At 33.0% G+C, this 5,092-nt stretch overlaps 1 long non-coding RNA gene across 1 annotated transcript; it reads left to right on the forward strand.

Moving 5' to 3' along the window:
- The first annotated feature begins 4,248 nt into the window (after nt 1–4,248).
- On the forward strand, nt 4,249–4,806 carry LOC112461727. The gene is made up of 2 exons (XR_003041580.1): nt 4,249–4,509; nt 4,576–4,806. It is a non-coding gene; the product is annotated as an uncharacterized LOC112461727 (long non-coding RNA).
- The last annotated feature ends 286 nt before the right edge of the window (nt 4,807–5,092 follow it).

A 5,092-nucleotide genomic window follows, 5' to 3' on the forward strand; every position in this document is an offset into this window, starting at 1 on the left:
TACGCGTCAAATATCAAATATTCGACGTGCAATTATTTTGCGATGTGGTTTACGCGCGATCGCACAGGAATACGCGCTATACGGGAAACACTTCCGGCATGACTGAATATTTATTTAACGGGATTTATATTTATTCAACATTAATCGAGATATTTGGCGAGAATCATCCTCGCGGTGATTTGATCGCGTCAGAGAGAAGCAATAACTCACACACGTGCATCCCTACTTGGTTTACTCGAAAACTAGTAGATATTGCTAGAACTACGTATCACTCGATGGGTAGGATATTTGGTCGCCTGTAGCGATAAACACTGCACACAAAATATAAAATAACATAAGATCTCGTATCCAAGTTCTCGTCAACAACAGTGAAAGATACAAACAATATAGTTTTCACGTTATCTTGTATTTCTAGGTTTATAGCAATTTTATTCATAAAGCAAGTTACCTACTGCAATATTTTTTAGACGAATCAATTCCCAGGTTTAACTGATTTAACCCTAGAACGCATGTATCATTTTTTTGACCTTCTAACGCATGACTGGGGGCAATATCGACCCCACGCTTTATTTGATCGTAAAACCGGTCCTACAGAAATAAAGGGCCTTTAAACCTACATGAATTTCTTCGTTTTTTAATAACGAAGAGAATGGTATGCGGTAAATTTAATTTTACTCAAGTTTAGTTAGTGAAAAATCCATTTAAAGACCGAAAAACGCAGAAAATCAGCAAAAACCTCTTTTTTTAAACAAAAATTTGTATCTTTTTTTGTAATCAACCGATTTTCAAAAACCAAACGGGGTTTTAAAGAGGACACATTAGACTATTAGAAAAAAATTGTCATCGCTATGTTCTGTTCAAAAAATATATTTATTTGGGACTATAAAAATGAAGAAATTCGCAAAGTTGAAATATGGAAAAAGTCGATGAAAAAACCATAAAAAATTGTATTTCAAGTATTATTTTATTTTTATTTGATACAAAATAGTAAAAAATATGAAAAAAATGAAACATTATATCGCCCAGCCATTTTTTGCGAAATGTCAATCTTCTATAGGCAACGGGATTTTTACCGACTAAGTTGTGTGATATTTCGTCTTAAATAATATTTATGACTATTTATGCTCAGATTACGTAATAATACATGAAATATATTGATTCTAGCAAAAAAATAAAATTAGCTTACCGTGACGAAACTCAAACGGCAACTCACGACTGGGGTCGATATCGACCCCACGCCCGCTTTGCGACTGTGCTACTTCACTGCTAGCGAACAACTAACGCTGCGCCCGACATAACCCTACTTTTAGAGAGTTGAAATGAATTATGGTTCAGGTCCTGAGCCAATAATGTCACTCGCTAGCTCAGGAGCGTAGTTCAAAGTTCGCCTGGGGTCGAAATCGACCCCTCTCATGCGTTCTAGGGTTAATTATATTTAACAGGTTTAACAGGTTTAATAATTTTGCCTATATAAGCGCATAAAGCGTAATTTGAAAGCGATAATGACTTTAAATATGTCAATTAATAATAATAATAATAATAATAACCATTACGTAAACGTGGAAACGCGACAGATAAATTGCAAACATCTATTTCACAATAATTAACGTCATAGCAATCGAAGGATTAAGCGCAAGTAGTAGTCAACCGATATGAGTAGGATTTAATATCACTAGACTCGCGCAGTAGTTACGGTCGTATTGTGGCCAGCCTCCAAATGGCAAATCAGTCCATTTACGCGCAGTCACGTGCGCTGCCATGCTTTCAACCCGGCTTGGAAATATCACAGTGAATACGTCGCGATTTTAATAGCCAGGATTCTGCGCGTTTATTTGCGTATATGAATGCGTATACTTGAAATACCTCCCACGTAAAGTTTTCCATGTAAAGAAGGTTCTGTTTTGCATCTATATACATTAATGAATATTTTTAAGGGAAGGAAAAATTTTGCTAAATTAAAATATTGAAATTATCTCATATACATAAAATATGAAGTGACGTAGTCATAAAACGTCTGCTTAATTAATTGTCAAGAGTGATGTTAATTACGCCATTTACAATGCGGAACGGCAATGAATACAAGAGATGTATTGTCTTAATAACGCGGCAATATCAATACGTATAAGCCCAATAAGAGGAGACCGCTTTGAAAACTTTCGCAGTCGATCTCGAGCCAACAAGGATTTAAATGATGTCTGTAATACGACGCATTTTAAATTCGCAAGTAAAAGAAGGGCCGCAATAAAACCGCAGAATGGTCACATAAGCAGGGGCGCGTATAAACCCAGTTTCACGCGGAAGCTCGTAAATAACGGTACGATGGTAATCTAGTGCCAACTCTAATGCCAACTCTTTTATGGTGAAGACGTTCCATCAAGCTTTTTATATAATCAAAAAAATTGCAGAAACATTCAAAATAAAATAACAGTTAAAAAATTATTATATAGGACAGCTATCAACAAAGTTGTATAAAAACATTATTTTACGCAATAATGTTCCAGAATAAAGAAACAAATGGCTAAAACGATGTAACAAAGATTAATAATAGATACACTGAGAAAAAAAATTTGTTAATCCCAAGAAATATTTAGTCCGATACGTTCAACTAAACATTTTAGTTAGTTAACTAAACATTAGTTGAATTAATTAATTCTTAATTAAAGAAACTAAATAAATTGTTGAAACAACTAATATTTAGTTAACTAACTAAAATGTTTAGTTAAACGTATCGGACTAAATATTTCTTGGGATTAACAATTTTTTATCTCAGTGTAATAATATAAATGTGTTATATAAAATATGATAATTAAATAAAATTAAATACAGTTTATTATGTTCCCACATTTCCGAATTTATCTCAGAAACATGATATAGTAACACAATCACGCGGCTGAACGAAACAAACGTTCGGGCGGATCGAAAAACAAAATGTAATTATCCATCAATGGTCGACTAGAAGTACGTATGTTACCATGCGATTTATGCCGGCAATCGATTAATTCGCGTTGTCCACGGATAACGGGAGAAAATAACGCGAGTTAAATTATATGTCACTTTTAGTTGTTCAGCGAATTCTAATCCGATTAAAGTCCGCCATTGCGGCCGGTCCTTCGATGCGGCACGCTGGTCGCAGAATTTCGCAAATTGGTTTTCGACTAGAGAGAGAAGGGGAGGGAGAGAGAGAGAGAGAGAGAGAAAGAGAGAGAGAGAGAGAGAGAGAAAGAGAGCCGCTACTGAGGTCGAACCACGACAAATTTGCATATTATTTCGAAATACCAACGAGATACTTAAATTCACGCTGTTGTTAAGCGGCGATTTCGATAAAATTATATGAGAATGAGTTCATTAAACTTTATACTAATCCAATAAGAAAATATAAAAATATATACATAAAATAGGTATGTAGCGTAACTAAGGGATATAAAATTGTTTTATAATTGAAGTCCGATGTACAATCAGATTTTTAACCTGGTTAAAAACAATGTGTAATAATCACAATGTGAATATTAAAAATAAATGTATTATACATGTAAAATATCTTAAATGTATTACCAAATACATTAATATTTAATGTTTCTTCAACACTCGATAAGCTTTATGTATGAATAGAATAAAATAGAAGTTCACGTACGATAATATCTCTGAGAATGACTGTAACAGAACAATTGCAAAGAATTATATAGGTATAACATGTAATTATATATGTTTCGTTTGATATACCAGAGAGATTTTAAATGTATATCGCTTTAGAGTGAAATCGTCCTATGCTGAGATATCAATTCAAGGTCCTTGAATTTGCGTCTATTCTCGTATTTGCGATGAATTTGAATAGAGTTAGAAGGTCTGCGCAGATTAGAAATTAGCAAACGTGGAAGATTAGTTTATCTCTAACTACAGGAACGGATGAGAATCAAATCCTTACAACGTAGACGATTAATCTTATATAGGGTGTATTGTATGAAATATATCATTTTACGTAAATTAAGAATGAATTAGAGAGAAAGACAGTAAGAAAAAGAATTTTGTTTTATATTTCTGTTCCATTCTGTTTGAAACAAAAAAAATTCAATAATATATTCTATCAAAATGATTGCTCCAATTATCATAAATAATTATTAATTATATTGTGTTGTGCAATATCAAATACGATATTTTATTTATTATCCTGACATAATAAAAGTGTCCTATTTATTACGATTACAAGTTGTAACAACTTTTTCTCATCTCGTAATAAATATTATTTAATCCTATTCGCTGTGTGCGCTGGTATACTATAGCGGAAAAGTAGGACTTAGAGCGCCCATGGTGGCCGGAATTTGCATTATTTGCTGGAGTTTTCTAATACATCGTAATGGAAAAATTGCGGAAAGGAAATTTAAATTGTTGCGTGAACACGTGTAAGAATGTATTTCACAATACAAGTTCAGAAATAAAATTTTATTCCTTTCCAAAAGCGATTTATAAAATTGAGCAGCGAAAAATGTGGATACGTTGGGTACAAAAAATAAAGTAAGTATATTCTTTGAGATTATATGATCATATTTTACCTCGTTTAAAATAATGGTATTTATTTAGAATACGGGCCTCACCTCCAATATCAATAAAATTATGCTTAATCGACATGTGACTACGGGGCATGTACATGTCGCTACATTTCATCGATATGACAGGTAAAACCTAAATAGTTGTCAACTTTAACGATTAATATCTCGCTTCGCGAGGCAGACTGCCGCGTTTTTCTTCCAGATTCTTTCGTTTCGTGTAAAAACGCGTCAATAATGTATTTTGAATAAATAATCAAAACAATAATTTTTTGTTCTTGTTTAAACGTTTTTTTATTTATTTACGATTGACTTGAATTTCATTAATATTGATATACTTACATGTAATTGTACCTTGTACGGAATAGCATTGACAGATGTTTGCGGTATTACACTGCACCTTATTAAATGGCTTATATTTTCATTACGCAATTCTTCAACGCGAACCACATGCGATATTGCTAAGTCTTTTCCTTTTGGTATTGAACTTGGATTAAATTTAATGTCATGAGTGACAGGTCCAAATCCCGTTCGTATAATAAGATTCATTG

This window comes from Temnothorax curvispinosus, unplaced genomic scaffold, assembly GCF_003070985.1.
Source record: "Temnothorax curvispinosus isolate PA1 unplaced genomic scaffold, ASM307098v1 QBEX01011703.1, whole genome shotgun sequence".
NCBI classification, from domain to species: domain Eukaryota; kingdom Metazoa; phylum Arthropoda; class Insecta; order Hymenoptera; family Formicidae; genus Temnothorax; species Temnothorax curvispinosus.